Below are 19,940 nucleotides of genomic sequence, written 5' to 3'. Positions count from 1 at the left end.
CAGGGGATCACCAGCTGCATCTGACCATGATGGACCTTCACAAGGGGAAAAGTCAGGAGCACAACAAGCTCCTAGAGTTCTATTGCCAGGAAAACATCAAGTTCATCTGCTGTTTTTGCCTAGCCAGCCACAAGCCATGCACCACCAGTCCAGTGCAGGAGGTCAAGGCAGAAGAAGAGTCACAGCTAAATAACACACTGATAGAACTGTATAATCAGACTGAAAAAGCTTCTCAGACATTGGCTGAAATGAGGATGCAGCAAAGACAAGCCAGGGAGAGAGCTGTTTTCTGAGAAGAGAATGCTTTGGCTATGTCTACACCTGTGAGCTTACAGCAGTGTAGCTGTACCCATGCAACGGCGGCACTGTAAACACTCTAGTATAGCTGCTCAATGCTAATGGTCCCATCAACATAATTAATCCACCCCCAAGGACACACTATGTCAGCGGGAAAAGCTCTCTTACTGTCATAGCACTGTCCACACCAGCACTGATCTTGATGTAAGTTATGTATTCGGGGAAACTGGGGGGTATTCACACCCCTGAATGACATATGTTATGCCAACGTAACTGGTAGTATAGACATGGATGGATCCATGTGACTGTACCATTGCCCTTATGCAGCTCTGATTACAGAATGAAGCACTAAAAGTGAAATTCTGACCTCACCGATGTTAATGAGTGCTTTGCTATTAACTTACAATGGGGCCAGGATTTCATTCTGAGTATTTACAAGACTAAGGCAAGTGAGTGGGCATGGCACAGATTCACTATGTAAGAACCATACCTTTACCTTGTAAATTGATATAGACCTACAAGATCAATCCATAAATAAATAATTTCAGAAAATGGCAATCTAAGATTATGTGTTTAATTTCTTCTGTCTTCTTAAAAGCCCTTTATAAAGTATTCTGCTTAACTGTCAGCAAAATTCACATAAATGCCTAATTATTTTTAATTTTAATAAATTATATTTTTCTGAAAAAATTCTGGTTTGGTTTTGAAATTTCTTTTTTGTAGCTACAAAAAATCACTATTAATCACAAATTGTCTTTATCTCTCTAGATTCATGCAGTTTCATAAACTACAAAAAAGAAAAAAAGTTGCATTCAAAATAACATTATTATAGAAATTATTCTCCATTACATCAACTACTGTTTTTTTACAGTTATGTTCTTAAAGGACTGAACAGAGAAGTGGTTTAACTTATCAGTTTACAAATTAAATCTCAAGGCAACCTTTTTCAGCCAAAAGACACATTGTCAGAACAGAAACTTGTGATGCAAGTTAATCTTCCCTAATTTATAATCTAATAAGCATGGTCTCCTTTAGCTAGAGGATGCCAAATGACATACAGAAGTTTAAGAGAATCATGAACATAATGAAATAAGACTTTCACTTGGATATCAAATTTCCTATGCCTTTGTGATTTCTGGAAATTTTGTTGGACTAAAATCTAAGGGCCCAATTCTGCCTACAATAAAATGTTCCTCACCCATGCATCATTTCATTGGAAATGAACACTAGTTGCATTGGGCCCCTAGGCATCAAGCACCACATTTTGGGGGAGATCCTCAGTTGGTGTTAATTGTCATAGTTTTATTGAAGCCAACTCCCTCTTATGAGTAAGCAGATTAAAAAGAAACCCAAAATGTTTTTGACAGTAAAAAAATGCAAGATTGAAAGCTTCTATTCACCTCATCCCCACAAGCAGATATTAAGTAAACTGAATTGAAAAGACAGAGATTTCTGAGCCTGTCCCACTCATGCTCAATTTGACAGAAACAGCCTTACATTTATAACTTAGTCAGAGCATTTTATCTCACTAGAAAACCACATCACTAGAAGAAAAATTGAATCTAGACTTGCATTGAAAAGTTTTAAAAAAATTAAAAGCATCAAAGTGTGGCCTTTTGCAGCACAGTTCCTAGATACCCACAGAGTTTTATTTACTAACGAATGAAGAGAAATCTGTACTTGTGCCTGTATCATGTCACACTTGAGTGAGAAAAAAAATATTGCACACACTACTGGTTATCTCTGTGTCCTTATGCAACCCTTGATATTTTGTAGTGCCATACATTTCCTGGTTTAATAAATATTAGTGGCAAAATTATTAAATTGTTTTGCTAAAACTAATTAATTAAAACTATTTACTATAATATTATATAATTCAGAAGGAACATGAAAGCCAGAAAGGGTAAAATAAATTGCTAATCAATTACAAAATGAAACTTACTGAGTACCCTCATATCTACTTGGAGCTTCTTATCTTACAGGGTTTTTATGCATATTCTTTATCTAGCTATACAATACTTATATAACCCTTCATCACCATAGTATCTGGGCCACTGTATCTTAATCTTGTTAAACTTTTTTCAGTGAAGTTATTATTGTTTATAGACCCAGGAATAACTGGAGGCTGATTAAAAATAGATATTTATAAGTGCCCCTTCTTTGACTGCTGTAGGTGGAAAAATGTTCAAAAGGGAAAGGGTTTTTTTTTTTTATGATTCCCATCCCTTTTTAAAGTTTGAACACACACACATTAAAAAAAATCTTAAAACCCACTCTTGTTTTCTAAACCCATGAATTCTGACAGTCATATAAAAGACAATACCCATTTCATTTGTAATTCTTCATTTTGCTAAAAAAAATAACATTTTATTTACAGAACTGTTAAAAGAATGTAGGTGGTAATCTGCCAAATTATATTTTACTTTCAATGGTAAAGAAAACTGTAACCTGATTTGTTGCAAATAAACTATTTTATTAACAGGGCCCTCACAAATGCTCAGTAGCCAGCTGATGGATAAACAGAATAAATTATTTCTCCACTCTACTGACCAAGTAGTGCTTGTTATTCTTAATGCATAAGATGTATGGATACAAATCTGTAATTTATTACTATTGATGCTGCAACCTGTTTAAGAGAACTGTCGAGAATTTGGTAAACACAGTAAAGTCCTTCTTGGGGGGAAGTGGGTGTGGGGCACCCTTTCTAAAATCTTTTACATCAAACAAGCTGTTAATAAGAGGGTTGGCAACAACAGCGTTTAGGAACCTTTAATCACAAACGCCGTATCAACAGGAAGCTATATATAACACACCTACATCTTGTCATCAGACAAGATTGGAACATTTTGAAATATAATGACACTTCCATTCAAGTGTGATTAAAAATGTCTGCTTTTAAGGACAAGTACTTTTAAGGAGTCTGAAATGGATTACAAAATACATGATTAACAAAACATAAAGCCTATTATAAGAAAAAAGCCACCAAAGCCTGAATGGAGGAGGGAAATAAAGAAAATATTGCCCTGTCTTTATTCTTCCACGTTTCTGGAATGTGGGAAGATCATCACAAAATTGTAGGTGGCAAGAAGATTAATGGAAACCTGTTAAAGCCAAGGAGGACACTAACATGATCTGGAGTTAGCTGGCATAGTTATATTGAATTCCATGTATCTATGACTTCAATGTATCTTACACCATCTGAAGATCTGGCCCATTGGCTTTACAGAAGATACTGTCCATTAATGCTGTGATTCATTTAGAATCAAGGCTTCCATAGCAATTAAAGCTCGTCTTGCCCCAGCTAAAAGCCACTTTGCCACAGTATTTTTCTTTTTTCTTTAAATAGCTTTGTGGGCAAATGCCTTAATACAAGATACAAACCTAAGCCCATTGTCAATGTTTATTATTTCTTAGCTTCTTCAAGAGCGCCAGGTGCTTTACAGAAAATACAATCAAAACAGTTTTCTGCTCTTCCAGTATAAGAACTATCACTCTATAACCCTACTAAGTATATTGTTTATTACTAAAAATAATCCCAGTGACTTCAGTGGAGTGCAAGAGTGGAGTTCTCACAGTAGCAAGAATTAGGCCCAGCGTAAGCTATAGCAAGTGATGGATTTGGCAAACAAGGGAGGAGACCAAAACAGAAAAAAGTATGGAGATATGGTAATATGATTACTTTCACACACGATGTTGCAGAATAAGATCTTTAAAACCTTGTTTTTGCACATTTTTATCTTGTTAGATTCTAGATTACTGTAAACATGAATGGAATATTGATTCTAATACAACACATTTAGTGAAGATGTGAAGAGTGAATAAAGTGAAGTAATTAAGAATAGTGGCCAAAATTATAAATAGCAGCTCCCACATGGTTTCATGCTTACTTCCCATGCACTGAAAAGAGAATGGAAAAGGATGCCAACTATGAAACTAAATTAGCTCCTGCCAGCACATAAGAGGTTTACAAAAAAATAAGCCAAGTATCAGTAACAGTTATTTACTGAAATATTTACTAAGCCCCAAAAGACTAGAAAAAAATTGGCATAATATTAATACTTCTACTGAAAAAAATAGTAGCAACTTATTATATCCAAAGTTGTAGCTGGAAATGCAGTGTCTAAATATTTTCCATTTTATTCCTAAAAATCATATGGGTCAACTTAATCAGTAGCATTAATGACAGAAACAAATAAATATATCAGTTTTACATGCCAGTTAACTCTTTTTTTTCTGTGCTATATCCTGGGCTCCTGATTTTCAGGTGTAGTATTTCAAAACCAATTATTTATTGTTTTGCCTTTAAAAACGTTTGAAATGTTAATATTTAGAATGGCACCCATTTGTTGTGACTATGTATGATTGATCAGCTTAATATAAAATGTAAAGATATAGTAAATCGTTTTTCAATGCAGAGTTTGTAGAGAAGTAATCAATGAATCTTTAAATTGATCACTACTGCTTTTCAGACATAGCATCGAATCTTAAATTGCATTTTTCTTCTAGCCATTGGAGTGAATTTTGCAAATTAATAAAATATGAAATAAAATATACAACATTACAGAAATGTAGTTTTCTTCATTAATATTGGCTTTCTATTTATAAAGTAAGGAAGACTTAGAAACATGAGACCTCTCTACAAAACTCTGCTATAAAGAGTTTGCTGAAAAATATGAGTGATCTTGAAGTGTTTGGCAAGATTTAGTAGGTTCATGAATCAGCAAATTGAGAGAGAGTCTTTTTTTTTTTTAATCAATCTCTCCATAAATGTTCATATCCTAAGGATATGCTGAGTTACTATTTCTGTATTGTACAGTTAATTTTATTAATAAAGCTGCTTCCACATACTTTTACATTGGATTGTAAAGTTACCTAATAATTCTACAAGGAAAAATTACATGTGAACATGAAGAGTAATGACAAATTACAGCCTACATAAAGTTTTTTTTTTTTTTTTTTTTAGAAATGCTTATTATTGGTTAGGCTCATACAAAGAAAAAATATATATTTATCTGAAATGTTGTTGTTTTCAAGAAATAAATTTGCTATTATTTCACTTGGAAAATGTAATACTTTCTTAAACAAGACATTTCTAGCTGATTGATTAGGAAAATAAATCCCGTTTATTTATTTTAAATATGGATTGTATAAGTAGCTTTTCAAAGTGAAGCCATTATGATAGATTATATTCACCATCACTTCCAGCTAAACATTTTACAAAAGTTATAGAATTTGTTACGTGATTTTGGGTATCACACTTGCTTAAATATTTTTTCCGAACAAAATTATTTGCTCTTTTAATTTTTTCTTTGTATTAAGTATTAATTTGTGGGATTCAACAACAACTATCTCTTGCAAATGCAACAATATGCATTGTTTATAGGCAAAAGCATTGTACTGTAAATATGGTATAATTAAAAAAGAAAGTTTACAATCAACACAATTTGATCTTATTTGTAAGGAAAATCACCTTGAAATCCTCTCTGTATTTTGCAAAGTTTTATAGCTCAGGTGGAATAAAGATTTAGTATTTATCAACTGAAGGCAAAATAGAATTAACTTGGAAAAGAGAGTTAAGGCTTGAACTAATTTGTCAGCCATGATTATCACTTGGAAGAACATTCGGTTTATTGAAGACAACTACTGTGCGATAAGGACAGGATAGATACTAGTAATAACCATGCCGTTTAAATTGCTTGAGTTGGCTTTGTGCCCAAGTTCTACAGCTCAGTATAGCAACACACTTGTTGCTGGCAAAGAAAGAGAGGAACTCCCTCAGATCTGAAAATACCATACAAACTTCTCTTTCTAAATAAATGATTAGGATGAACTGTCCCGCTCACTCCTTATGTTTCCCTTTTGATTTAGAGGAGAAAGACCACAGTCATATAAAAGACACTATCTTCCTAAATAGTCAAAAATAGGAAAGCATAAAGATGTTAGGTCTCTCTTTGTGGAATTTATGTATACATAGTAGTCCTAATTTTTGCTTATGTTAATGTTGCAATTATAAACAAACAGTTACTTTGTCTAATTGACCAGACCCTCCCTTCTCCCCAAAAGAAAAAAAACCTTCTTGCTTTCACTTGATTTTCACTATGAAAAGCAGAACTTATAAATACAATGATTTTGTTTCAGTTTATTACTTTAAATCATTAAATGTATATTAAACTGCCCCAAAAGAAATAAAATACTTTTTAAAAAAATGTTAAATCAAGGCAAGACTGATGTTACCACCCAATGTACAAGTTATAGAAAGTGTTTTCTTGACCTATTGTAAAGTAAAGCTGGTATGAAATTATTTTATGCACAACCATTTCCTTTCAATTTATACCAAAACTCAGATTAAGTTTATATTTGAGACCTCCTCTTCATAGAGTATGTGAAAACAATGGAAACTGTTTTCATCATCTTCTTGAGTCCCTGTATTATCTTCAGACAGAAAGAATTCCTGAGCTCTAACATCCTGGGCATATGTATAACACAAACATGTTTGCCAAATACTTTATATTACCCCATTTGTTCAAATAGCGTCTAGTAATGGGTCAGTATTATCTCATTCATCAGTTCAGTTGAAAAAATATATGAGTTTTCCTGAGACAATGGGCCTCAGCTGTATGACAAATACACGTTATGGCCTTTAAATTTAAGTTTTAAATACATGTTATGGCCTTTAATTTTAGTGAAAATGTCTTACCTTTTTTTACAAATCGTCCTCCAGTGTCTTCAAGTGAATGATCTAGAAAAATAAAAACAAATTCCAAATGTAACAGCGCAGAGTTTGAAGCCAACCATCCACTTTCTAGTTTTTGTCCAGACTAGTTTCTCACCGTTTGAACTACAAACAGCAACTTTCCCGTGACATTTATTTTTTTACTAGTGAGCAATAAAATCACCCCGTTGTCCAATTAATGTGGGCATCAGCGTTTTCATGTGCCTTTCACCATTTTGTGTGAGGGGGGAAATGGAAAGACAAATACATAAAAAGCTTCAGTGACAAGAGTTTCAGCTACTTTATAAATCCAGATAAAAGTTAATAGTTAAACTCCTTTCCTCTCCTCTCCACCCTCCCAAGTGTTCATGTCCTTTAAGAAATGAAATGTTTTTGTTCTCTTTTACCAGAGGCTAGACAATCTGTCAACATCTCCACTTTATTTACGGGTTGAGCAACAACAGTTCCTCAAACATCAACATTTTACGTTAATCCTGGAGATAATCCGCTTCTCTAAAACTAACAGATCTGCCAGGATCTGTATTATTTTATTTTTTTACAACAACCGTAAAGTCTTTCTTCCCTACGTGCAGAAGCGAGGAGGAAAACTGTCCCAGAATCTGTTCACTTTCAGATCCTTTCCCCTGCCGCCCCCCCCCCACAACCCCCCTCCCCACAAAAACACACCCCACAGATCCCCCACCTGCTCAAAACTAGTGGAATTTCACAGGAGGAAACAAAATCTTCCAAGTGGTTCCTTTCGGGCGATTGCTTCAACCCGTCTGGAGGTTCAAACCTGAAAAACAAACACGTCTATTGAATGCAAACGAAGCTTTGGGGGACTGAGTTAATTCTCCAGCAGACAGCTACTCTCCGTGTCTGGTTACACAAACATACCTACAGACAGGTTGGAGAGAAATCCCTTCGAAAGCAGAAATCAGTGCAAAGGCTGGCGCTGTTTGGGGGGCAGGACTCTGGAGAGGGCAAAGACACCCCCAGGGTAGCATGCCCCAGACAGCTTTAATGCTGGGACTAGGAGGAGCAGGGGGGAGGAGGTATTCAAACAATAATTAAAACAATAGGAACAAGCCGGGATGCTCCAGAAAGTTTTAAAGAGCTCGTGAGGGAGAGAGAGAGAGACTTTCCCCCAGCGAGGGGGAGGGGGCTGTGATTGGGGGCAGGGCTCCGGGGCCACCCAGCCCCACCCGCCCTCTTGCTTGGCCACTGCCAGTCGAACTTACCTGCCGGGCGCCGGGGGCAGGCGGAGGCTGCGGCTGCCGGGAGCAGGGAGCCCCTTGCCTCATGGCGAAAGGAAGCCGGGGGGGGGGGGGGCAGGCGCCACCCCAGAAGGGACCCGGCCCGGCCCCCAGAAAACCTATCAAGCCCCGCGCTCCGCCCCGCCCCTGCTCCGCCACCGCCTCACAGCAGGGGGCTGCTGCCCGGGGGGCCGCGCGCTCTCATGCTCTCCTGGCGGCCGGACCCCGCCTGGCCTCCAGGGGGGAGACGCGCAGGCGGAGGGGGCTGCCCTGCCGCGGGGGGAGCGGGGAGGGATGGGGCAGTACGCGGGAGTAGCCCTGGCTGCACCCAGCAGCAGCCGCCGCCTCAGTCACACGCCGCGCTCCTGCCCCGGCTCCCTCCTGGGCCTGGGGGGCGGTGTGTGTGGGGGGAAGGGGGTAGCCAGCTCCCCAAATCTCCCCCTCCAGCCTGCCCCGCACCCTGTGATTGGGCAGCTTCCCATCTGTCACGTGACACTTGCCCCCCCTCCCTCCTCTCCTCTCTCTCTCCCGAGCTGCTTCACTTTCACTTCGGTCCCACGGCCAGCCAGGGATCCCGGGGGAGAGGGGTTGGAAAGAGGAGGGGGTGCGTGACAGCTTTTGTGGGGGGTGGGGCGGTGTCTGAGAGAGTGACAACGTGTCCCGAAGAGGGGCAAGAGGACGGGTGAGGGGGGAGGGGTGATTCCCCCCCCCCAAAGATCCTAGGGGTGCAGGGGAGCATGAGCCCTGCAAACTCCCCGCACTCCCCAGCAGGCTCCCCACTGTCCGGACAGCGCAGGGCGCGCGCCCTTGAGACCCGCTCCCCGCTGCCAGGACAGGCCAAAGGGCAGCTTTTGCCAGTGGCCCTGACTGAGTTGCGCTGCCCCCGCAGAGGTTCCAGCCCTGAGGCTGAGCGCTCTTGCAGCAAAGCACATTACATCGTGGAAAAAAGGGAAGATGGGTGGACGGGGCGGGGAGATTTATAGGAGCCTGCTGGTGGGACGCTTCCCAGTGATACCCTGGAGGGGATTTGAGGCCGCGGGGGAGGAAAGCTTCGTTAATATTCCAGGACCAAATTGAAGGTTGGGTTGAAATGATTTCCTTGCTTTCGGAGGGAACTCGCCCGCACTCTGAAAATCACTTAATCACCTCGCCGGCGAGAGTTTATTTTACGGGCTGATAACAATCCAGCTCCAGAGCAAGTGCTCTGCGCCTTCTGAATAGCAAATCGCACCAGGCATTCCCAAAAAGTTTCCCCTACAAGAGTAACGTAGGTTCCCTTTCAAGGTCTTTCCCACCTCCCCTTCGCTTCCCTTTCCCCCTCCCCCTCTCCATTTGAAACGCTCTGCACACCCGAGATTGCTCAGATCCAACAAGGTGCTACTCTGACACTCCTGTGATCCATGTTTATACTAGGGATAACCTGGCCCAGTACACATTTTGAGAGTTATGTGTAAACATTTCCAGTATAGTGACTTTGTTTAAACGAGAAAAGGAATGATTAGATTCCCCCTCTTTTCACTGCAAGCAACCTCACTTTCTGGTTGAATTTATCAACTATTAAGGGGGAGGAGGGATTATGGCACAATTCAAGTGGTAGGAGCCAACTGGGAGGGGAGATATATTGGAGAGCATAGTATCTCTCCTCCATTCAACAGTTCTTGCATTTTATCTGAAATTATGATTTCCTGCTCTACACTTACATTGATAAGGGAAGGTGGGCAGGCCAGTAACCATTTAACAAAGTGAATAATTCTCAACAATTACACAAAGATGTGGTAGCAATTATTTTGTTAATTATTATCTCACATGCAACATTCAGAGAGAACGTGATGCCTCCTTTGAGTCAATTGATATCAGCTTATTAATTAATGTAAGTTCTTGCTTTCTGGCATTCTATCAGTGGTTGCCAAACATGGAACATCCCACTTTCATGGCTTTTAATAAAGTAGCCCTCAGCCTCATTTCCCCTGGCAAGGGTAACATAGATGTAAAGTTTATGGGAAGTGCCACATGTATGCTGTAAGACACTCAGGTACACTACAATTTTGCTCCATTTTGCATAAGATGAATAGAAAAAGATCTATTTCTGACAAGTTGTAGGTTCCATGAATAGGCAAAATGGGATCATCGTTTTGAGTACACTAATATCAGTGAAAAAATAAAAGGCTATACAACAGATTCCTGTCTGCAACAGTAGCCAATGACACCAGCATGCAAAAACTGTGTAGAATCTCACATTTATTATAGAAGATTTTTTCTCTGACCTACTTTATTCCTGGAAGGAGCCATAACATATGATACATTTTATCATTTATGTCTTAATTACTGTAACTGAAAATGAAACTTGTTCATAAATATGTATTTCTTGTTTCACTGCATCTAACATTTACTTCTCTCCCTGTGACATAGTGATACAGTTGCAGTCAGCTGAAGCACTATTCCTATAAGTGGGGAACTGACTGGAAGGTTGCTCTGTGTTAGAATCTTGGGCATTTTTAACCCTCATCCTCCTAGGTCCATAACAGCTTGAGTTTATAAGCCTTGAGGGCATGCTGCAAGCTCCTTTCTCCCTTGCCCATGAACATGTGGGTCTTGGATAGAGCTAGGTAGTAAAGGTGTGGGACTCTGGAGATTGTGTGTGAGATTATTAATGTGTATTATATCAATGTTATGCCTACTACGTCTAGACTGCAAGCCTATTTCGAAAGAGGCTTTTTCGAAAGATACTTTAAAAAAAAAGCCTCTTTCGAAAAAGAGTGTCTAGACTACAACCAGTACTTTCAAAAAAGAAAGCCGCTTTATTGAAAGAGAGCACGTAGGCAGTCTGGATGCTCTCTTTCAAAAAAGCACAGTTTACATTACATAGCGCCTTTTTTCGAAGGAACACTTTTGAAAAAGGCGTTATTCCTCGTAAAACGAGGTTTTCTGCAGTCGAAAAAAATGCCATGTTCTTTCGATTTACCTTCAAAAGAATGTGGCAGCAGTCTAGATACAGGGGAAGTTTTTTTTGAAAAAAGGCCACTTTTTTCTAAAAAACCCTATAATCTAGACACACCAAAATTTCTCAGTCAGGGGACATTGAACTGAGTGTCCATTTATGTATTTAGGATATTTTTTAAAGTTTGTGAAGGGCACCCAGAGTACTGAATAGTTATTCTTTTACAGTTTGTAAACATCCGCATAAAAATAGACAAATCCAATGAATCATTATTAAATGAAGAAAAGCATTGATTTCTTGAATAAAATCAAGAAAAGCATTGATTTCTTTCCCCTTTCAGTATATGTATGACTGAAATTTCAAGGCAATTTTACCTGATGCTTCATGGTTGTAATCTTTGTACTTTCATTTAAAATTATTAAACCCCTAATCATTAGAAGATTCTAAGACTGTAGCAATTATATTACTGTAGCCCTTATGTGAGTCGGAAGAGAAAGTTAAAATGACCCCCCCATCAGTGAAGACTCAGTGAGATTGCCTACTTAGAACAGTTTGATGAGGTGGGTAGTTTGTGTTTATACAGGTTTGTGTTAATATGTGCTACTTTTGGGGTAATGAGTAAAATTTTCAAAAGCATCTGACTCATTTTCAAAAATGGCCTAAGCACTTTAGAAAACTAAGACTCACTGACAGACAATGGAACTTGTATTTCTAATACCAAAGTCACCTTTCAAAATGGGACTTAGGCTGCTAAAGCACTTTGGTGCTGTTACTAGAAGGGAGTAGGGTTTTTCTCCATTTATATTTCAGGGTAATACTTGACTCTTAGTTATTATGGGTCCAATTCCAGGCTCCAAAGCCATAAAGACAGACTAAAATACCTCCAGGAATTGGGAACTTAGGAATTGTCCTAATGGTTCACACCAGAGACCTATCTGGTCCAGTAGCCTGTCTCAAACTGTGTCCAATATGTGCTGCTTCAGAGGAAGGTGCAAGAACGCCCCTGAACAAGCAGTTATAAAGAAGTGGTTTGTTTGTATTCCTGCTAACGTTATTAATGATATTTTAAATTATTCTAAAGCTATTAATTATATTTTAAATTCTTCTTGTTATATCTCCAGGTATTCATTCTTGTTATTCAAATAAATATACACTGTTTTGTATTTAGAAAGATCTTGGCCTCGATGTTATTTTACCTCAATGAGTTCCACAGGTTAGCTGCTCATTGTGTGAAAAATTCCTTTCATCAGTTTCCAATTTGCCACCATTTAGATTTAGTTTCATCCAATGTCCTCTTGTTATTTTTTGTAAACCTTTTCTCTACCATTGGTTTGTTTTTAAAGTCTTTCTTGTACCCACTCTTGTTCATCTTGCTACCCAGCTGATATCAAAGGCAGTGTTGCCATTGACTTCAATAAGAGCAGGAACAGTTGCCTACTCAAAGGCATAGACTTTTCAATCTCTCTTCATATAAGAGTATTTCCAGGCCTCTGATTATTCACGTTCCTTATCTCTGCCTCCTCCTCCCCCCCCCCCCCATTTCTAAGATTTCCATTGTAGAATGACCAGAATGGGGCAGAACATGCAGGTGAGGGTATTATCATTGATTTGTGTAATGACATTATCATACCTCCAGAATTTGTCTCCATCCCATTCCTTATGCATTCTGACTTTTAGTTGGCTTCTCTGTTTCTGCACACTGAGCAGAGTTTTCCACTGAGCTGGCCGCGATCATGCCCGTGTTTCCCCCCGTCACTAACACTTGAGAACCCAGATGGTTGAATGTGCCGTTCAAATGATTCCTTCCTGTGTGCAGCGTTTTGCATTTGCCATCCCGTTGCCCCATTCGCCTTGCTTAATTACACTTCTCTGAAAGTTTCTCCGAGCCTCCCTAATCTTACATAAATAAAGTGCCACTTATAAATGATGCTACTTTGTAACATTGCTTTCTGCAGCTGCATGGTGAAGGGACCTGCTGGGACTCTGGGTTTGGCAAAGGAGAGTTTTGGGGCAGGAGGGAAAAGTCGAGGTGCAGAGAAGTCTATTGCCGGTGTATAGGCAAAAAGTGAAACCTCTCAGTTTTTGAGAAGTTAGTGTTTCGGTCGCTGCACCGGGTCTGGTCAGCCATCCGAGCAGTCTTCCCCACAATCCCATCTTTCCCCAGTGTTTGCAGTCCCCGGTGAGGAAACTGGAGTTCCGCGGCTGTGGAATTTCCACAGTGGAAAACCCCATCTGCGCTGGTACCTGCGAATTCTCAGCCTGTTTTTATGCTCACTCTTCCATTGTTTTAATCCTGTTTATTACTGGATAGTACATGCTGTTCGGTAACTAAATTTAATTGTCACCCCGCCCCGCAGTGGTAGCTGGGGGCACGTCGTGGTGGGTTATTTATTTAGTCTACACGACTTTGGAAGGGGCGGGGGGATGTCATATTGGGAATTTTAGCTGGCGAAATTATCTTCCTTTCCCCCATTTGGATTTCTGATACAGACATAAGAGTCCGTCTTCCCTCTGGATTAGTGTTAAAGTGAGAGACATTGTTAAAAGGCTAATAAAAAATCAACGAGGCATAAATGCTAAGTGATTTTTAAGTAAAGATGTTTTCCCCCTCGCGGAATGCTCAGCTATTAGTGTTATGTTTGGCAGCTTGTAAAAGGCAAGGTCTCGCTGAAACAGCAAGGAGAGTTGAGAAATAGTTTGCGATAAAGAAACCAAAGCTAATGGAGATATCTGCTCCACAGCTTGAAGGTTCTGCGTTACCACGCTCAATGTCCAGAGAGGGAGAGTCTGCGCAACAAAAGGGTCGTAATATATATAAATATATATTTTGTAAAGAAGACAGGAAATGTTTCTCTCAAAATCTCTGCTGCAGGTTTCCCAGGTTTTATGGTGGCATAAAAGAAGACAGACATTTTACCTTCCCTCCTAACCTGACTCTCCCAAGACCAGCGCCTATCTTTAGGGAGCCTTGGTAATTTCCAGAGGAACTCTGCTTTGGAAGATCCCAACAGCTACATTGTGATAGCCTGGAAAGCAATGTGAATCTGACAAAATCGGCTAGATATAAGGACACTGTTGTATTGACTAACTTGTTAGAAAAAAAGGGTTGGTTGCCTTCCTTTAAACGAATGGCAAGTAAACATGTACCCCTCCCTTAAGCTCACTGCATTAGCTCTGAGGAATGAACCTTTGCTAATTCACTCTTCCCTTCTCTGAGGAGGTGGCTATGTATCTATTGACATGTATCTATTGACCAGCTAATTACAAACAAAGCTTTAACATACTAGCATTTTTTATGTCTGTAACTGAAAGGCCCGGGCTTGAACTTTAGGAGAAAACACTCGCTTTTTTCACACTTCCCTTCGGATTGATTGCCATGATGACTGTATTTACAGGAGTGACAAGGAGGCCTTGATCTATATAATCCAAGGGAAAGGCACATGAATGTCCTGATTTACAGTGCTACTGAGCACCCATAGCTTTCCCCTCAATAGAGAAAAGTCAGGCCGTAGTATAACCTGGAAAGAAGACAATAGGTTATGAAGTGGTGTGTGCTGGCTTTACCTGTTACCGGTTTGTGTCTGGAGGATTGAATGAATTAGGTCTTTTCTATTGTTCTCGAAGTAAAAACATTCACTTTTTAAACTGGGTAGGCTGCGGGAAGCTGCCTTAGCCATGTGAGTGGGTGGTAGAGATTTCTTTCTTGTTTTAGGCTTGGCTAGCAAGCCCTCCCCCACCCCACCAATTTGTGAAAGGGTTTTTTTTAAAGTCTGTAGAAGGGAAGGGAAGTCGTTGGAGCATTCTGCGGAAGAGAATTCGCACTCCAAAACTCCCGGGGTGCGAGAGTGGAGGGGCGGCTTCTCCGCTGAACCCGCAGCAATATTCCCGTGGGGTTGTAATCATTAGCCGGAGTCGGGGATGGTTTTTGAGAACCATTTAGGAAGCAAAGCATTGCAAGCAACTTGTGGGGATGATTCCAAATGCCGGGCACTTCTCCTTACTCCCATTTCGCTCGATTCCACTGCTGTCCCGTCTGCCTCCCGCAAAACCGAAGCGGGCTAAGGCGACAAATCTCGGACAACTGACCCTCACTCGTTTACGGAGGGGCTTTCTGTTCTAAAATGCAGAACAGACACATGTTCAAATCCGAACAAGAACTTTAAAAGGTTTTTTTTTCATGCACAACTGGGGGGGGGGGGGGGGCAGGGAAATCCCTACCATACTTTTCTTCCCGAAACCGGCCGTGATGTATTTCATTAGCTATAGAAGTTGCCCGGTATCGCGACTGATTCACCAACCAGGAGAAAAGCCACGAAGAAGTGCCTTTGTAGTATGCCTTTTCAGAGCCATAAAAGCATAAAACTTTCCTGGTTAGCTGCGTTATTCCACCAGTAATTTGGGGGGGGGGGGCGAAGGAGGAGCCCATGGCAGGCTTTATGATGGGGAATCGGCGCCAGTTTAAGTTTATCTTTTACAACCACTGTGAACGTTTTTCACTGGAGCGGCAGCCGATTCAGAGGCTATAGAAGCGACGCTTTCCCAGCTAGTCTCTCCAGCGGAAAGGACCCTAATGTCTGGGGAAAGTAAGATCCTTGCCTTCATCTGTGTAGGGATCTAACCACCTCGCACATCGTTAGCTAGAGAAACGCGGGAGCCCTCCTCTGTACAGAGCAAGGCTCTCACTTCCATCAAGGGAGTCAGGTGGCGAAGCCCTCCATGGAACAATGCACCTCCCTGCAGGATAAATCTCTCACCCTATCCCCTCCTCTCATATCATCCGTGCCTAGCCCCCTCATATCATCCGTGCCTATTTTACATTTGCCCCCAAGAGGTTTTTCTTTTCTAGGCTACTACGGATGTTTAATAACAGTTTGTATCTCATGCCCCTGCCATCAGTCTTCCCCATCTGTTGGCCGGTGAAGTTGCGGTGCTGACCTGGTGTCATTTGCAGAGGACTGTTCCTCTCAGGGTCAGACAGAAGATGGTGGGGCTGGGAGGCAGCCACACCGCAGATGAAAGAATAAACAACGCGCAGAGAACTCCTGCTTTTGCATAATTCATCTTTCCCGGGTCCGACTCATAGGAAAGATCCTTAATTATTCACGAGTAGTTGTATGCAGACGCTGACATGATACGTGGTTAACAGTGGGTTAACTGCGATCTTGTATGTTTATTTGTTTTCCACCTTTGCTGTCTCCTGGCCTTATTTCCCTTCGTGGGCTCCCTACACACCTGCTCCTCTACCTCCTTCCCAGTCTCCTTCCTTCGCCCCACTCTCCCCGACTAACTTTCAGAACAAACCCTTTCACAACCCTCCGAGGGGACCAGGCAGCAGCAATTCGAAGGTGACGTTTTGCCTTTGATTTCTATGAAAAGATTAACAGCGGTGCCGCTCTGATCCATCCTGCAGCTGGAAGTTTGAGCCGTACCTGCCCTCAAGCACACACAAGCGTTCACAGGATGTATGTGCGAAAAGTCAGGTACCGGAATGCTACCTGGGGAAGCCACAGGGACCGATGCTACGAACAACACAGCGTGAAAAACGAGCTGCAGGCTTTCGTGCATTCGCAGCAATTCAGAGTGGTGTATTGCAAACCGTGTGTAATCTCACTGTACGACTTTCCCTCACCTGGTTGCATACACACACAGAGCACTAATACTAATAGTATGATTCAGATGTAAACCCTGTAATGGTTCTAGCGCTATATTTCAACCACATTCCTTTTAACGTGAAAAAAGTAGTCGTTCTTGGCTCCTTTGTTACTGTCTGCCTAAATATTTCATTATATGGTTGTCAGGAAAGAAGGAAACCAGTCCACAGGCTTGATAATGAAATAAATATATATTCGGGGAGGAGGGGGGGGGGGATAAATAATGTTATCGCCCAGGATTTCCTCTCCCCCGTGCCATATCAATACAATAAGGAGGATGCGATTCTTTATTGTAAAATAGGGGTATTTTTTTGCCTCTGATGGATAGTGGGATTGGATTTCCTGCATCTTTAGAAACAAACCACAGCGTTGCTAATTAAAAGCAACGAACGCCAGCGTGTAATAAACATTTTAATGACCATCGAAGCAAATCGAAACATCCGATCACCAATAGCTCAGAATTTCTTCATCCAGGAGAACTAATTCCGCAAAGATGGAGCAGGAGGCGAAAATGTTCACTGGATCCGGCGGCGACACAAGGGGACAAGCGCAGTTCAGCCTCACAAAGTGACAAGACAAAATGCGGCCGCTAATATGGGAGCGGTGGGGTGAAGTGACCGAGCCTTTTTGCTAAGGGCAGGTTTTGCACCCTAGGGTTTTCCTATAGACTGATGTCCCCTGGCCGAAATTTAAGCAACAGCACGTTGAATCTGTTTTTATTTTAACGAGACGCTGACTAAGCTTTTTTATGTACGGCTGAGCTCTGACCACGTATTGCTGAAGATCGGGAGAAACTGAAGAGGGAGAAGATAAATTTCCCCTTTCCCCACCTTCTCTCTGGCCCCCGAGCGCCGGGAGTGAGAGAGTGGGGGGAGCGAAGGCACGTACACCGGGGTGTTATTACTATACATCTGGCGATCCCCTTCCAGCCCTGCTCCGCTGACAGCCCAAGCCGGTTAAAAAGAAATGGACTGAATTAAAATCGCTCCCGCGGGAACATCTGACCCAGAGGCAGCATTTGTGTCTCGGAAGGGAACCCCCCCGGGGAAGATCAATCCGAATCATATTAGGTGGCGGGGGTTAAAATGTTCTTGTTATAGTGGGAGCCCGAGGACCTGTAAAGGGGTAGCCGGGCCAGCCCCTCCCCTGGCCCCTTCTCTGCGCACAGACCCCTTGGAAAAAGTTCGGGCTGGGAGTGGCCGTGGGGAGGAAAAGAGGGGAGTTAAGCCAGCTGTGTGCAAGAGTCATTGTGCTCAGCGCGGGCTGGCAGCTGTTTTTTTGGGGGGGGGGGGGAAAGCTGCTGCCTGTGGACTGGTCTGAAGCCTTGAATGTGTGGGGAGGGGGCTTCACCTGGGGGAGGTTGCAGGCGAAGAAGTCCCGATTGGTGCGGAGAGCTGGCCGGGAAAGAGCGTCCCCCCAGACAATCAGAGCCCAACCGGCGCTCTCTTGCCAGGGCTCGCTGGCAGAGCGCCTCCCGGTCCAGAGGCAACGGGATCGACGTGCCCACAGGCTTGAACACGGGACCTGAAGGGGCGGGGGGAAGGCAGGCGAAGGCTTTAGGTCACCAGGCAGAGCCCTGTGAGGGGTGAGTTTAACGCAGAAGTAGCCCAGCTCCTGGCTGGATTTCCCCCCCTAAGCCCCGAGACTCTTATCCCAGGCTTTCCCCGCCAGAAAGTGTCACAAGGAGAAATCCGCTTCCAGTAACTGGCGCTGGAACTTCTCCCCCACGTTTGGTGGCTGCGAGGTTCGCCACCTCCTTCCAGGCTCCACTCTGATTTACTGTCAGAGCTAGGGAAGTGCAGCGACATTGCTCAGCTGAGCGGCCTCCGCGCTGCAGACCCAGCTGTGCGACGAATACAATGTGGTCCTGTGTCCCCCCGCCCCTCCCCAGATCAGCGAGGGGCGCTCACCTTGCTCGCTGGACAGGCCAGAGAGGCCGTGCAGGTGAAAGGTTACTGGCCCCTTGACCAGCCGCTTCTTTTTGCAGGTATTTATTAAATCGGCCCGGGCTGCGTGTAATTGGCGCTGGAAAAATTCCCATTGAATTTTACAAACCGCGAAACTTTAAGCCTGGATCAGGTGATGAGAGAACGGGGCAGATCAGGGGGTTTCAGCACTTGCGAATCTCTTCATTTCATCGCTTTAAAAAAAGGAGTTTTCTGTTCCAGCTTTATTGAAGAGAACTGATCTATTAATAAACAGAATTCCAAACAGAGAGACTCATCTATTAAACTGATGCCCCCGATTTCGTATTGGCTTTTAAACAGTTCTGATTCCCCAGGATGGTTTTCCATAGGAAAATTTGTGACTTAACCAAGAAATAACTGAATATCAGAAACACATGAAATACAGAAAGCATTGTTTGATATGGGGTTTGGCATATTCAGTTTGAAAATTAAACCCTGTTTGGGGCCTCTAAGCCCTATATAAATAATAACAGGAAAACACATTGAACATTTTTGTCAACTTTTACTGCCATATTTCACAAAGTCATAGCACTTACTAAGCCAGAATAGTTTTTATTTCAGAATTAGTGCTTCCAAGTTTTATTTCTACCAAAAAGATAACTAAAACTAGACAGACAGGTGGATGTGTTTGTGGATTATATATATCAAAAGACACATATACCCAGTTTTACTAGTATTTAATCTTTTGGTAGAAATGTAAATCGTAAACTCTGATTCTACAATAAAAATTATTCTGGCTTGTTGAGTGTTATGACTTTGAAGAATATGTCAGTAAAAGGTAATAAATATAAACATCAAAACTGTGTTCATCATTAGATACTCACCTTTTTCCAAACTGTATAACTGTGCTTCCAGTATTAAGATTCATCATTATTTCCATTATACACCACAGATTTTACCATTTTATATGATAGTAAAAATATATTTGTGGCTTAAACTTGGCAGGCAAAGTCTCAGCTAGGACACTCTTCCCCCAGAAAGATTTCAAAATTAAATAATTCAGCCAATTATTTGGATTTGTAAGAGCTTAAAGGAAACAGAAGAAGTTTGTTTTAATATATATTTTCCTGCCATAAAAACTTTAAAATGTTCCACTTTAAGATATTAAAAAGCTCCAAC

At 41.7% G+C, this 19,940-nt stretch overlaps 1 protein-coding gene across 4 annotated transcripts in view; it reads right to left on the bottom strand.

The window, feature by feature from the left end:
• PRDM1 (PR/SET domain 1) overlaps positions 1-8,724 on the bottom strand; it is a 137,847-nt gene extending 129,123 nt beyond the window's left edge. The window contains exons 1-3 of one of the 4 annotated variants that reach the window (XM_075923947.2): positions 8,251-8,724; positions 7,713-7,805; positions 6,995-7,036 (exon numbers count right to left, since the gene is read on the bottom strand). The gene's annotated coding sequence lies outside the window, so the exon portion shown is untranslated. Of the gene's footprint in view, positions 1-6,994; positions 7,037-7,127; positions 7,611-7,712; positions 7,806-7,906; positions 8,209-8,250 lie in introns of those variants that run through there. The other 3 variants (XM_006118470.5, XM_006118460.5, XM_006118461.5) reach the window with 3 other exon arrangements.
• Between the last annotated feature and the right edge of the window lie 11,216 nt (positions 8,725-19,940).

The sequence above is a fragment of the Pelodiscus sinensis genome, chromosome 3 (genome assembly GCF_052426305.1).
Source record: "Pelodiscus sinensis isolate ZL-2025 chromosome 3, ASM5242630v1, whole genome shotgun sequence".
In the NCBI taxonomy this organism is placed as follows: domain Eukaryota; kingdom Metazoa; phylum Chordata; order Testudines; family Trionychidae; genus Pelodiscus; species Pelodiscus sinensis.
The sequence above is the reverse complement of the archived record's forward strand: the minus strand, read 5'-3'. Positions and strand labels throughout refer to the sequence as shown.